Source organism: Panulirus ornatus, chromosome 57 (assembly GCF_036320965.1).
Source record: "Panulirus ornatus isolate Po-2019 chromosome 57, ASM3632096v1, whole genome shotgun sequence".
Classification (NCBI taxonomy): Eukaryota; Metazoa; Arthropoda; class Malacostraca; order Decapoda; family Palinuridae; genus Panulirus; species Panulirus ornatus.
The window spans coordinates 1,093,411-1,109,921 of record NC_092280.1 but is presented as its reverse complement, the minus strand read 5'-3'; the positions used below and the strand labels follow the sequence as shown (position 1 = coordinate 1,109,921).

General features: G+C 43.6%; 1 long non-coding RNA gene across 1 annotated transcript in view; it reads left to right on the top strand.

Moving 5' to 3' along the window:
• The first annotated feature begins 3,209 nt into the window (after positions 1–3,209).
• LOC139766430 (uncharacterized) overlaps positions 3,210–16,511 on the top strand; it is a 31,150-nt gene continuing 17,848 nt past the window's right edge. The window contains exons 1-2 of the long non-coding RNA XR_011716901.1: positions 3,210–3,383; positions 3,504–3,814. This is a non-coding gene — a long non-coding RNA (uncharacterized lncRNA). The remainder of the gene's footprint in view (positions 3,384–3,503; positions 3,815–16,511) is intronic.

Below are 16,511 nucleotides of genomic sequence, written 5' to 3'. Positions count from 1 at the left end.
ACTTCTTTCGTCTTCCTTTATTTTGGGATTTGGTTGGAGACGATGTTTCGTCAGCGTCACCAGGCCATCCCACACGCCCGGGAGAAGCTCTAGATGGGGAGGTTGACACAGAGAATTCTCCCGTGGGAGAAAAGTTTGGCTCACGTACAAGAGCCGCCATGTGTGTTTCATACAGACAAACGTCATCAGTGAAACGTTTCGCTTCCAAACGTTTTGTTGTTGATTGTTGTAGAGATGAGTCACGTGCCTCGGGCGATTCTGTACTGGACCATGAGGGTCGTGCAGTGCTACAAATGTCCAGTCTCTCGAGAACGGCAGTACGACCCTTAAGCACGACGGTACGACCCTTGAACAAGGGCTGGTATTAAACCTGACCCTTGCATGTTTTCTCAAAGGTCAGACGAACATTACCATTAGTGGTACCGTCATGTTCAGGGGTCGTACCGTCGTGCTCAGGGATTGTACCGTCATGTTCAGGGGTTGTACCGTCGTACTCAGGGGTTGTACCGTCGTGCTCAGGGGTTGTACCGTCGTGCTCAGTGCATTAAGGCCAGACATGTACCGGCGGTGCTCAGGTCTGTTGTGAAGCTGTCAACAGAAGCTGTTTGCTCTGATGTGCGTGATCACTGGATCTGTTTCCTGTACAACAGCCAGATAGTATGATCATCAATCCCTCTTTGTTTCGTCTGTTCCAGCCAACGTATTCTGTCTCTCAAGAAAGATGGAAACGGAATTTTGACGTCATTTTCCCACGAGAAAAATCATTATATATAAAACGTTAGAGTGAGAGATGAAGAACGAACAACAACACTTCCCTCTGATCAGCTTTCTATAGTTGGCGACGAGGAAGCCATGACAACATTGGAGCACCACAACCAACATCACCATCACCATCACCACCACCATCACCATCACAACCTTCATCGCCACCATTACTATCATCATCATCATCACCACCATCATCACCATCATCACCACCATCACCATCATCACCACCATCACCACCATCATCACCATCATCACCACCATCACCATCATCACCACCATCACCACCATCATCACCATCATCACCACCATCACCATCATCATCACCATCATCACCATCATCACCATCATCACCATCATCACCACCATCACCATCATCACCATCATCACCACCATCATCACCATCATCACCACCATCACCATCATCACCACCATCATCACCATCATCACCACCATCACCATCATCACCACCATCACCACCATCATCACCATCATCACCACCATCATCACCATCATCACCACCATCACCATCATCACCATCATCACCACCATCATCACCATCATCACCACCATCACCATCATCATCACCATCACCACCATCATCACCATCATCACCACCATCACCATCATCACCACCATCATCACCATCATCACCACCATCACCATCATCACCACCATCACCATCATCACCACCATCACCACCATCATCACCATCATCACCACCATCACCATCATCACCACCATCACCACCATCATCACCATCATCACCACCATCACCATCATCACCACCATCACCATCATCACCACCATCACCACCATCATCACCATCATCACCACCATCACCATCATCACCACCATCACCACCATCATCACCATCATCACCACCATCACCATCATCATCACCATCACCACAAGCTGTGAGAACCCGCTGACCCTAGCTGTCTCCCTCCCTCTCACCCTCCCTTCCGGGCATGACGTCAGCGTCTGGGACCTATACATAACACTAGTGGTGGGGGGTTGTGGAGGAGGGGGCTCTTGCAACGTCATTCCTCCCACGTGACTGACCCGCATCTCCAACACCATTACCCACACCTGTGTATGGATCTCCACCTCTCCAACAACACTACGTTACATGTGCAGGTTTACGTAACCTCAGAGGCAGGAAACCTAGTTTACCTTCTGTAACCTATAGTCTACACGGATTATAGAGAGCTACAGATATGTATTGTATAATGGCCTCTTGTACTGTTTGCCTGGGAAGGTATGGTGTCTCCCGCGTGACTATAGCTATAGGTGTGTGTGTGTGTGTGTGTGTGTGTGTGTGTAATTATGATTATCTTTACAGTTCGAGGAGGGATTTCTATACTCGTGGGGCCCCATCTCTTGAACATTCTCTGTCATTATATAGTTTTATTAAAACTATTTATGTTGTTCACATTTATGATTTCCTAATTCAGTTTATTCCATTCGTCTATCATTCTTACACAGTAAAAGTACTTCTTTATATTCTTTCTGACAAGTTTCCTGCTTGATATCATGTTATGTTCTATGGTTGTTCTATCCCTACATCTAACGAAGAACTGTTCACTCTCTGGATCGTCGAACTGGCTTAAATGCTTCAAGTGTGTGGTCAGGTCATGCTGTGTTCGTCTCTCCGCCGTGTTTGAAAAGCTGAAATGATCTAACCCTTCCTTCCCAGTGACTCCTCTGGACCTTATCTAGCAGTTCACTGCGCTTCTATAAGTGTGACAGTCAAGTCTGAGATCCTACTCTGGTTTTGGCCGTAATGTAGGACGAAAACGGCTTGTTGGATAATTTCTCATTCATATTTTGGAAGACTGTTCTATTACTTGGCAGATGACAGTTTGTCTCGATGTGGGACTCTGGATGAAGGTTAGGGTAGATGTCACAGAGTAGAAGCGTTAGAAAAGTAGATATATGATTGTGCGAAAAAGTTATCGCAAAACAAAAACAGACGGAGACTAATAAGGGAAGAGATGGTCGCCAGTGTTGTCATATCTATGTAACCTGTATAGTATTCTTGACTCATTGTGTTATTTGTTATGTTGGGAATATAATATCTTGCAATTAAGAACCACTGTATGGAGGAGGGAGATCATATGTTGGCAACCCCACGGTGTTGATCGGTGACCAGGGTCACAACGAGGGGCCGACAGCTGGTGTGGAGCAAAGTATCATATAGTAAGAATAATGTAAGGAATTAGCACGTAAAAATAACCCGTGGCATTTATCATGAGTACAGCTGTAGGTTGATTATAGAGACTTAATTGGACGTGACATAGCCCTCAACAGCAGTTTCCATGTAGGATTACGTCAACTGCAAAGGTTTATTATCTACAGTGCTCAAACAAGAACTTACAGTGATCCATTTTCAAATAACGACACCATGAAAATGTATCGAGTGTGAAAAAGTGACAAAGTGACATAGTAAAGTAATTAACCAGGGAAACTGAAATGATCGCCTTGGCAACTCATCGTGATCCGGGTCACGCAGTAAACAGACGAGACTCAGTGTCACTCACTTAAGTACCCTACCTCCTTGGAGACAGTTACCCAGCCCGGGGGCCATAGCATTCATCATCCACTAAGAAAACCCGGTAAGCTAGCACCTCTATTTGTTGCAGATGTCTTTATACAGTGTGTATGGTTCGCTCACGGTGAGGGTAATGAGCCAATAATGTGTCTGCAAGAGACACTGATAACTACGATTCCAACAGGGCAGCTTGGTTGAGTCGAGCCTGTGTGGGTCGAGCACCTGTTTGGGTCGAGCATCTGTAGGGCACCAGTCAGGGTACCAGCTGGGAAGAGTATTAAGGACGTGCTTCTGGCGTGCTTGACCCAGCGCCGTTGTATGAAGTGCGAGCACGAAACCGACCCGACGTGGAGGACGAGGGTCCATTGCTTGGCCACAGACAGACCCACGCCCAGAGACCCGGCTGCAGTCCAGCTACTAAGAATCCAGCTAAGAACATGTGTTACACACTCAAGTGAACTTTTAGCACCAGAGAACAAGAAGTCCCTTGCGATTGTGAGTTAGGATGTTTAGTTACTATTAGCATTTGTGTTAGTATGCATAACACATTATTTCTGATACTGTGAGTAGCCTTAGATATTCAGTGTAACAATGTCTGCAGACCCATGCATTATGTTAGTACTGTTACAACCGGTTAGATATTAAGACTTCAGTCTACGTGATTATGCACATTTCTCATGTTGTGTGGACACATTTCATCTAGGTATTTATTGTAATGAAGTCATTGGCATTACCTTAGCCTACAAGGAAAGTGAGTAATCAAAGTATACTTGGAAATCCATTGGTCTAGTAGGGTCATTAATGTCTTAATCAAGGGGTTTCACCTAAACCTTGGCTATGGGCCCCCATGATAATCTCATCTGAACATCAGTTATCAGATGATAATTTCTATTTAGCATTACTGGCAATAATAACGTAACAGCAACAGTATTTTCTCGCCTCTCTTTTTTTTTTCGAACCGCTATATATATATATATATATATATATATATATATATATATATATATATATATATATATATTAGTCCATGGGGAAATGAAATGCGATAACATTCCAAGTGCACTTTCGTGTAATCACATCATCAGGGGAGATACAAAAAAGAAATAGAACAGTTGATATACAACAAAGATACCAGCTAGGACGCCAATTGGTAAACAAGTGACTACCCGAATGTAGGTCGGGTACGTTCGAGTCTGGCAACAAGCGTATCAAAGACTTGTGTGGACAAGAAAGAACTGTTTACGAATTTTATCAACAATAAAGCTATCCAATTTGTATAGACCTTCGCTATTATTGTTACAGCTCTATATTGTGATACATTATTCGAAATTATTACTCGTGGTACACGGTTAATAATGAGATGGCATTACCCCAGTTAGTACAATAATCATGATTCTAAACATGATTAAACGAGGCATTTGATTCTTGTCCTGTTCTTGCTGGAAAATTTGCTTCTTACATGCATGGACTTATCAAAACACAAACCAAATTTTCCAGCAAGACCTATAGTGAGTTCAGTGAGCTCCATTACATATAAATTGTCGAAGTGATTAGTTTCTGAATTAAGCCCATTAATGGATATCAAATTCTAATATCATGAACAATGCAGATTTAGTTAACAAGCTTACTGATATCAATGTTAATCGATTTCAAACTGGTTATCTTTGATGTTTCATCTGTTCACAAAAGTTCCAGTTGATGACATCGAATATTTATTTGATGTATTGGATGACATTTATTTACATGTTTCAAAGTCTGCTTTTATCCAATTGATAAAATTGTTTAAAAGATTGTGTATTTCAATTCAATGGAGAATATCGTGCTCTAAAATTTGGTTTGGCAATGGGTAAGCCTCTTTCGCCTGTCTTAAGTAATCGTAATATGGAAATCTTTGAAACAAAGTCACTAAAGATACCTTACCTTCTAATGCAATTTGGTTTAGGTATGTAGATGGTGTTCTTTGTGTCTAGCCAACAAATGAAAATTTACAAACATTTCTCCCCTTACTTAATAATTTAATACCTTCCATCAAATTTACTGTAGAAATGAAAATATTGGTATGTTACCATCTTTAGATTGCATGATCCATAGGGATGGAAACAAGTTAAGTTTGGCATATACAAAAAACTTGTGTATGCTCATATATCCGTTATTACTCAGCTCAACATGATAGGTAAATTATCAACATTCCAGTGTGTCTTCCTTGGGGCATTACGAATTTGCAGTCCAGAGTTTATTGATAATGAGTTTGGGGAGATGGATTCTATTGGATCCAAGTTAAAGTACCCCAGATCTTTCATTGAAAATCCCTTGAGTTGGCAAAGAAATAATTCTATAATAGAGTTGAACCTAAAACTCACCCTGACACCAAGAACCTTTTAGTTCTCCCTTTTGATAATAATTTTAGTTTACTTTCCGTGTTGCTTAAATCCTTTAATGTAAATGTTACTTTCAGCAACAACAATACTATAAAGAATATCTTAATCAGGAACTCGCTAGAAAGTTCTGCAGGATGCATCTATAGAGTGCCATGTAGAAATTGATAAGTTTTATGTTGGACAGACTGGCAAGGATCTTTGTTAGACAGAAGCAACATAAATATAGTATAAGAGCAGGACAAGAATCAACTGCCTTGTTTAACCATGTTAAGAATTGTGATCATTGTATTGACAGGAGTCATGCCATCTCAAGTTATTAACTCTATATCACGAGAAATATCAATGAATCATCTATCATTAGATACACAAAGAATTGTAACATTATTATTAGTGAAGGTCTATACAAATTGGATAACTTTATTGTTGATAATATTTGTAAATAGTTCCCCTAACTGTCCACATAAGTTTGATACTCTCGTTGCCAGACTCGAACGCAACGACCTACATTCGGGTAGTCACTTTTTTAGCAAATGGCGTCCTAACTACGTCTCATTAAGTTGTATATCAACTGACTGTTGTATTTCTTGTATCTTCCTTGATGTGATATCACACGAAAGTGCAATTAGAAACTTGTTTCATTTCATATATATATATATATATATATATATATATATATATATATATATATATATATATATATATATATATATATATATAAGAGAAAGCTGTGTGAGGTCAAGAGGAAGGTGCAGGGCTTGAAAAAGAGGGCAAATGAGAGTTGGGGTGAGCAAGTATCAGCAAATCGGTGAAGGGTGCAAAAGGGGAAGTTATAACAAGTAATGAAGTGAAGAGATGGAGTGAGTATTTTGAAAGATGCTGAATGCGTTTGATGATAGAGTGGCAGATTTAGGGTGTTTTGGTCGGGGTGCCATGCGAAGTAAGAGAGTCATAGAGAGTGGTTTGGTGAAGAGAAGAGGTGGTGAAAGCCTTGTGTAAGATGAAATGTGGCAAGGCGGCTGGAGTGGATGGTATTGCAGTTGAATGTTGAGGGAGCTGAAGAGGGTACGCTGAAATGGCTTGAACATAAGGAGAGAATGAGTGAGGAAAGGTTAAAAAAAAAGGATATGTCAGAAGTGGAGGAAACAAGAAGCGGGAAACCAAACTGAAGGCGGAAGGATGGAGTGACAAAGATTTTTAGCGATCAGGGCTTGAACATGCAGGAGGATGAAAGGCGTGCAATGGATAGAGTAAATTGGAACTAGGGTCGACGTGCTGTCAGTGGACCTAAGCAGAGTATGTGAGACGTCTGGGATAAACCGTGGAAAGGTCTGTAGGACTTGGTTGTGGATAAGAAGCTGTGGTTTCGGTGAATTGCACATGACAGCTAGATACTTAGTATGAGCTAGTACTGCATTTATTTACAATTACTCGGGTTTAATTTCACCAACCATATATCGGATCATCTTTAGAATTTGCCTGAGTCCCCTTGTATGACGATGCGATCCTTCTCACTTTGTGATAACCATTTTTGTGTTACGGGGAGAGAGTTTTACACTTGTCCCATCGCAATGTGATTACCTATTCGTAATTACCAACTTGTGATAAAAGGGGAGCGATCTTTCCACTCATTGGGGTCCATGATTTGGACATATTATATCATATAACCTTTGAAATTTCTGTACGTTGGTTGCTTTGACCGTGTTCTCTTTTAGTTTATTCCATTTTCCCTCCATTTCTGTACTAAAGAAATTCTTTTGTGTTTCATAAGTTTCTTGCTTAATTTCGTGTGTGTGTGTGTGTGTGTGTGTGTGTGTGTGTGTGTATGTATTATGGTGATCCAAACCACAACATCATTACGTCGGAAAATTCAGGAGTGTGTGGGTCTCGTGACCTTGAAGATTGTGACCTGGTCGGTGGGATCACCAGCACGTTATCACTAAGGCAAGTTCCGGGAATGTCTGGGTGTGGTGATAGTGAGTGCGGCGACCGTGGCTACACCATCATTGTTCATGATGCACAGTGAGGGAGGAGACCACCAGCACACTGTTACGTACTCCTCACTTGTTTTGTCCTGGTGAGTGAGTGATTTTAGTGATTGTGAAGATAGTGTTGGCCCAACTGCACCATGACACTATCAACAATAAGCAAGGTTCCGGGAGCATGAGTGGGCGTGGTGATAGTGAGGATAGTGACCCGTTGCCCTCGTCATTATCCCTCACCATAATTGGTCCGGCGCGCCCAAACCAGCTCAAGTTGTTTTCCTTGTGACGTCACATGTCATCGACTCCGGATCTCTCTTAGTGGCAAACTGCTGATGTCACTGCCCATATAGAGTAGCCAGCGTTATATTGACTTCAGCGCCATCTTCCCGTCAAGGTCATGGGCACAGGAATGTGGGTTGAAGATCATGTTGTGGTCTCGTAGCTGTAGATGGAAGGACGAGAGGATGTTATGTCTGGGAGACTGGAATCGACCCCGAGTTGATGTTCTGCTTATCTAATCATAGATGGCGTTAATACTGTGCTGTGTTTATAGAGCTGGAAGTGAACCGTGATTAATGTTCTGTTTATCTAATCATAGATGGTGTTGATTTTGTGTTATGTTTATACACATGGAAGTGAGGCTAAGTTGACGTTCTAGTTACGAAACTATGGAAGGCCCTGATGTAGTGTTATGTTAGGGAGGCTGTCAGGAACTACTATTCTAATGTTATGGCAACTCAATCGCAGAGGGCGTTGTGGTTGTGTGAAGTTTCTATAGGTGGAGGTGAGCCTTGGTTGATGTTCTGGTTACGAAACGATGGCAGACGCTGAGCTAATGTCATGTTTGTTATGGTAGACCTCTGTTTAATACTTTGGTTATTACATCACGGATGACTCTTGAGTTTGCGTTATGTTAATAAAGGTAGAAGTGAGGCTTGGTTGATGTTAGGAAGATGCAGATATTGCCCACCCTGAGTAGGCTGTAGATGGGAGTGAAGAGACACTGGCTTATGTAAGCACCAGCGAGCCTGGGGCAATGCTTGGAGTTTCCAGAGGTGTAACAAGGCAACTTGTCACAAGTATGACTGCCAGCCAGGCATCTCCCCCACGTGTTACACATGACAGTAACTTCACAAAAGTTCAGTACACAAAGTAGAAAATAAAACTTGTGTTTTTCCTGACCCGTAAAACTTATTACGAGTACGTCCGTCAGTTGTGCGTGTGTGTCCTCCGGTGGGCGACGCAATATGTCATCATCGTCTCACCAGATTTCCGTCACGTGTGACGGCTTGCGTCACTACCACCGGAAGGTGACCACACACGGAAGTCATTTAGGCATTTAGCACATGATGATGACGTCAAACGATGGAAATCTATTCGGCTACCAAGGTCTGGAGGGAGCTGGATGCTCGCGTTCTCGTGCTTGTGTAAGGCAGGCAGGCAAGCAAGCAAGCAAGAAGCGGGTGGGAGCGAGGACTGGGCAGGCAGGTGTGGGGGCCTGAACCTGCTCTGCCCGGGGCCTTAACCTTGCCATGATGGGTCATGAACTATGCCACCTGGACCCCTCACTTCCCTGCCAGATCCAGCTACTTCTACTGGGGACCACCTCCCTCCACCCCCCACCCGCTCACCCACCCTACAGCTGGACCAATCACCGCGGGGGACTGTGGGTCATCACCCACAGCATGGGCCACCTGCCCCCACCATCCCCACACATAGCAGGGCCATCTGCTCTCACCAGCCCAACACACCCACAACAGGAGACACCTGCCCCACCACCAGCCTGGCTTCTGCACAGCCAGCGCCACACCAGACCATGAGCGCCTCTGGCTCGCCTACTGACTTGTTTTCCTTCAGCGAGGCTCTGGCTCAGGTGGTCCACTCACTCCCACGTTGACAGTGACCTGGCTTTGTGTGGTGGAGGAGGGCAGCTGTTCTTGTAGTGGGAGGGGTTGACCTTTCCTGTGATGTGGGGGGGTAAGGGAACAGCCGGTCGTGTTTTGTAAGGGGGGGACAACAGTTCGTGAGGTGGGGGGAGGACGACTGTTCGTGTTGAGGGAGACGACCCCTTCTTGTGGTGTGAGAGGATGACCTTTCGTGTGGTTTGAGGTGACGGCCGTTCGTGCGGTGATCGTTCGTGTGGTGTGCAGGGTCCACGTATAACTGGTGATATCATTGACTGTTGTGTTGAGGAGGCCGAGTATAGGCATGGAGTTACGAGGACGACTGTTAGCGTTGGGTGGATAGGATCGACTGACGGTTTGATGTGATCTCGACAATTGTGGTGTCAACTATCGATGTGTTGTCATCTATTGAATCTGTGTCAGATTGTCGGCTGTTGTTGTGAAGAAGATAAGATTCCGTCGCGTTTCATTCGATTTAATTGATAAACTCTGCAGGTCATTAAACACTGATGGGTCATCATCAGAATTACACTTAAAAGTTTTAAGCATCCAGCATTTGTGATTATAACTAAGTCACGTTTGGACCGATCTTGTTCATATTTCACCTACGTCCTTCTAGACATGCAACGTAAGCGGGCATGCCGCAAGGTAATTCCTTGGTCCTACAAAGTTCCTTTACACAGAATTGAATATTTCCGCCAGTTGGAGGTGTCACACCTTGACTACTCGAGACATTTCATATAAAGGTCATATTCCTGACTTCGAGTCTTTGCGAAACTTGGAGACCAAACCTAAAACTGCTAACGGCCAGACCTTAACCTACTAAGGGCCAGACTTTAAATTGCAAAAGACCAGACCTTAAACTGCTAAAAACCAGACCTTAAACTGCTAAAAGTCAGCCCTTAAACTGCTCCCACTGCGTTCAATTAAGAACTTTTAATGAGTAATGAGTATAAAACATATCACGTGAAGCTCTTTACCTTCCTCGGTCGTCAGAACTTAAACAAAGATAAGGGTATCAGACCAGCACCAAATTGTTTACTTCCAGGCCCCATATTGACCTTAGATCTTCTTGACTTCTTCCAAGGACGAGCAAGGACGCCTCAGCCGTGGTGAAGGCAGTATGTGCATATTGCCAAGCGTTCTGCCCAGAGAACTGTTGTTACCTTAAGTGGCGGGAACTGCGCTGCTGTGGCGGGGTTCCGGTAACTCTGGCAAGGTTGTGTGGCGTAACACACTCTCTCTCTCTCTCTCTCTCTCTCTCTCTCTCTCTCTCTCTCTCTCTCTCTCTCTCTCTCTCTCTCTCCAAGTCTTTCCTTATCATGAACAACATCTATCCATAAATGTGTGTGTGTGTGTGTGTGTGTGTGTGTGTGTGTGTGTGCGGACCAGCTGTGGGGAATGTGAATTTTCGAGAAGACCGGATGTGACGTCAGCGCCTTCGGTCTAAACTCTGCGTCGTGTCGTATTTCGTTGTAGTTTTCATGAGTTGGTCTTGTGCAACGTGGTCGCACTGACCACCTACAGGCGACGTGGTCCTACCATCACCACACAAGACCTTCCAGTCATATGTTTACTTTCCAAAATATTGATCATTTGAGACACTTCTTGAAGGATATATCTATCACGTATGGTTCCTTCTCATGTGGTCTTCGTCTCCTCGTACTTCACCGTTTGCGGGATATTAGAAAGTTTCTTTTTCTAACATTTTCTGGTTTGACCACCATCATCTATATATAGTTGTACCTCCTGACTCGGTCATCTCCTCCTGACTTGTATGATTGGCTAATCATTCGTCACGAGAATGATTGTTTTTCGAATGATGAGTGGCTGATTATTTTCTCTTAAGAAGAGGAGGAGGAGAATTGTTTCAGTGTTGAGTGTGGCTTAGTGAAACGGAAGATTGTTCCTGTCATTGTTATATATATTTGTTTTTGTTCTTTGTCCTTGTTCTATATAATTGTTTTTGGTCTTTCTCCTTGTTCTATATCATTGATTTTTTGGTCGTTGTCCTTGTTCTGTATCATTGTTTGTGGTCTTTGTCCTTGTTATATTTAATTGCTTTTGATTTTTGTTCTTGTTGTATTATCACTGATTTTGGTCTTTGTCCTTGTTTCTGTATCATTGTTTGAGGTCTTCGTCTTTGTTCTGTGACCTTGTTTTGCGATGTGTCCTTGTTCTACATTTTTTTCTTGCTCTGCAGTTTCATGTCCTCTACGTTGAGTCTTTGTCCTTGTTTTGTGGTCTCTGTCCTTGCTCTGTGGTCTCTGTCCTCCCGTGCCCATGATTCGAGCCCGAGCGGGCCCGTGCATGGTGCGGTAAGCGACGCTAACTACTACTACAACTATACGCTCGTTGTCTGTCTTGGACAATCACATGTATATCGTATACCAAATGGCGTCCTAGCTACGTCTCTTCGTGGTATTTCAAGTGACTTATATTCATCTCTTGTGTCTCCCTGATGATGTGATTATTACGCAAAAGCGCACTTGGGAACTTATCGTGTTTCATTTTCCCCGTGGATTCATATGAATATATATATATATATATATATATATATATATATATATATATATATATATATATATATATATATATGGGGATGAGAGAGCTTGGGAAGTGAGTCAGTTGTTGTTCGCTGATGATACAGCACTGGTGGCTGATTCATGTGAGAAACTGCAGAAGCTGGTGACTGAGTTTGGTAAAGTGTGTGAAAGAAGAAAGTTAAGAGTGTGAATAAGAGCAAGGTTATTAGGTACAGTAGGGTTGAGGGTCAAGTCAATTGGGAGGTAAGTTTGAATGGAGAAAAACTGGAGGAAGTAAAGTGTTTTAGATATCTGGGAGTGGATCTGGCAGCGGATGGAACCATGGAAGCGGAAGTGGATCATAGGGTGGGGGAGGGGGCGAAAATCCTGGGAGCCTTGAAGAATGTGTGGAAGTCGAGAACATTATCTCGGAAAGCAAAAATGGGTATGTTTGAAGGAATAGTGGTTCCAACAATGTTGTATGGTTTCGAGGCGTGGGCTATGGATAGAGTGGTGCGCAGGAGGATGGATGTGCTGGAAATGAGATGTTTGAGGACAATGTGTGGTGTGAGGTGGTTTGATCGAGTAAGTAACATAAGGGTAAGAGAGATGTGTGGAAATAAGAAGAGCGTGGTTGAGAGAGCAGAAGAGGGTGTTTTGAAATGGTTTGGGCACATGGAGAGAATGAGTGAGGAAAGATTGACCAAGAGGATATATGTGTCAGAGGTGGAGGGAACGAGGAGAAGTGGGAGACCAAATTGGAGGTGGAAAGATGGAGTGAAAAAGATTTTGTGTGATCGGGGCCTGAACATGCAGGAGGGTGAAAGGCGGGCAAGGAATAGAGTGCATTGGATCGACGTGGTATACCGGGGTTGACGTGCTGTCAGTGGATTGAATCAGGGCATGTGAAGCGACTGGGGTAAACCATGGAAAGCTGTGTAGGTATGTATATTTGCGTGTGTGGACGTATGTATATACATGTGTATGGGGGTGGGTTGGGCCATTTCTTTCGTATGTTTCCTTGCGCTACCTCGCAAACGAGGGAAACAGCGACAAAGCAAAAAAAAAAAATATATATATATATATATATATATATATATATATATATATATATATATATATATATATATATATATATATACCGTCTGACCGTATATTAGAACAATCTTGTTTAGCAATATCTTATTTTGTGAATTTCTTTGAATTATAATTAGTTTTGACAATAAGCACGTATGATACAAACAGGAAGACATATCATAATTTATAACTGCCTTAATTTTTGTGTAATGGTCTCATAGTGTGGCACCGTCCACGAAAGGTACCGATAAGAGACTGAAAGTGAATTTCAGAGACCTTTTGGGAAAAGGGAACGTCACACACAAACCAAGACAGGAATTTCTGATGACTTGGGTAATCGGTGGTCAATCAAGGATATTTTGTGGTCACGAGGGGAATCAGGAGTAAAATTTGGCAGTACTTTTTGGCGTGTATGTGGATGACATGGGAGACGTGGTCTGCCATAAAGACTTTTAGGGAACTTTGGCAGTCAAGTTGGCCACCATCTCGGAAATAATCGATTAATCTTTAAGATAATCTAGAAATAATTGATCAATCTTTAAGGTAATCTAGAAATAACTGATTAATCTTTAAGGTAATCTAGAAATAATTGATTACTCTTTAAGGTAATCTAGAAATCCTGCCAACAACCTCGCTGGAGTTGTACCATAGAGGAGCAGGTCGTAGGACCGAGTTGGATGGTCGGCAGAAGCCTGGGGTCATCTGTGTTGATGAGGAGGAATGCAACCCACACATGGCACAGCCTAGTGCATTATGGTGGGTCAGGAAATATTAGTTCTCGTGAGGTCTCAGCAGTTCAAAGACCAACTTGGCGTCTGTTATGGTAAGAAAAAAAGAAATCTAGAACTAACTAGAGGATTTCTTAGACGAAAATCAGGTCTTACGCGAAATTATGATGGATTTTTTGTGTACGAACATGGGAGAATTGAAGTAATAACTCTAAAGACTTAAAGATATTACAGAAGTTATAGCTTGAAGAAATATGATCTGAAGGGGAATTTACGTCCTTTGGTTGGTTAAATATCAGTTAATGTGTGAAGGGAATTTGGTTTATCTTGACACGAAAATTTCCCCTGAATTTCTTGGCTGACGAGTCTATGTAAGAGTGGGACAGACCCAGCGTGGCGCCGCCCCGGCTTTTCTGTTGCGCCATCAAAAGATACGGCAGAGCTGGCGGACCCCAGGCCAACCCACAACGCCGCTGGCTCGAAAATGGACGACGGTTAGACCACCGAACGTAAAAGAAATTTTTCCGGAGTGGACACACGACCAAGCCAAGAGCAAGACTGACTGTGGAACTGGTGAGAATATAGAAGTGAGGACTGGCTCGTGTCAGGACCCACTGGAATGACCTGGTCAGAATCATGAGCATCAGGCGTGTGTGGTGTGAGGCGCGGGGTAAACCCACCTCTGATAAGATGAAACATAGCCAAGCAAGTGCTATTTATCCCTTACCTTCCACTCAACTCTTCCACCACCCCAGATACTGAGCCCAGGTGGTGGACTGAATACACCCTTGAGCACGACGGTGCGACCCTTGAGCACGACGGTGCGACCCTTGGGTACAATAGAGTGACGTTTGATTTGACCTTTAGGGGTCAGTGAAAGGTCACCTTATAACACTCGAAAATTGTACCGTCGTGCTCAAGGGTCGTTCAGTCGTGCTCAAGGATCGTACCGTCGTGCTCAAGGATCGTACCGTCGTGCTCAAGGATCGTACCGTCGTGCTCAAGGGTCGTACGGTCATACGGCCAGTATAGGACATACGGCCATGTAACAACTACGGACAACTCATTACAGGCAGTTCGCCACGGCCCTACATTGATCTGTATGAACAACAGTACAAGACACGTACCGGTCGGGTCATACATACACACACAACAGCTCTCTAGACCTGATCATAACACGTCCAGATCTCATCTCGAGGATATAATCGTCAGTGAAAAAACAATTATTTGAATTATGTATAGTAACGTCTGTAGGGACGCAGGAGAGTAGCAAGGAAGGGGGGAAAAAATAATCCACTCCCGCATGATTTGATATATTTGTGTGAAGCGGAAGCAACACAGAACCAGACGCTTTCCCTTTACTTGCAGTCACGGTATAGAAACAGTCGGTAGGAACAAGATGCGTGCTGATTCCAAGTGCTTCCTTATACTATCACCTCAGAACTAACGTTCACTGAGCTGACACAATCATCTACGGTGGTCACGAATTGACTAGTGTGTGTTGCTCAACGTGCCAGGGTCTGCTGCGGGCTAGAGTGTGTTGCTTAACGTGCCAGGGTCTGTTGCTGACCAGTGTGTGTTGCTTAACGTGCCAGGGTCTGCTGCTGGCTAGAGTGTGTGGCTTAACGTGCCAGGGTCTGCTGCGGGCTAGAGTGTGTTGCTTAACGTGCCAGGGTCTGTTGCTGACTAGTGTGTGTTGCTTAACGTGCCAGGGTCTGCTGCTGGCTAGAGTGTGTGGCTTAACGTGCCAGGGTCTGCTGCTGGCTAGAGTGTGTTGCTTAACGTGCCAGGGTCTGCTGCTGGCTAGAGTGTGTGGCTTAACGTGCCAGGGTCTGCTGCTGGCTAGAGTGTGTTGCTTAACGTGCCAGGGTCTGCTGCTGGCTAGAGTGTGTGGCTTAACGTGCCAGGGTCTGCTGCTGGCTAGAGTGTGTGGCTTAACGTGCCAGGGTCTGCTGCTGGCTAGAGTGTGTGGCTTAACGTGCCAGGGTCTGCTGCTGGCTAGAGTGTGTGGCTTAACGTGCCAGGGTCTGCTGCTGGCTAGAGTGTGTGGCTTAACGTGCCAGGGTCTGCTGCTGGCTAGAGTGTGTGGCTTAACGTGCCAGGGTCTGCTGCTGGCAGGATGACGAACCTGCCAGATATTTAGAAGACTGTGAAGGATAGGTCGATCCCAGGATATGCTAGCCAGGGTGTGTGTGTTGCATCAGAAGGTCACATACAATATGTGAAAGGGATTATACATATTTCTTTTTACAAAATCATATTTCATTCCTTTATTTCTCTCTTATATCTACTTATCTCTTTTCTTTCTAAGAATTTCAAAGCGATTTATGAATAGGGATATATGTATTCGCTTGGTAATTTGCTCCATTCACAACCCAACATTTTATTCACGGTTAAGAGTTATTCATTGTCACCTTGTAATATATAATGTTACAGTATAGTATTTTAAGGTGTATAATATCATACAGCTGTATACATTTATAGACATAATCATACATGTATACCACTTGAGTACCTCCTACATCTATAAGTAGGTACCTATATATGCATACCACATGTATACATATACAATTACCAACACATATTAACTACATGCAT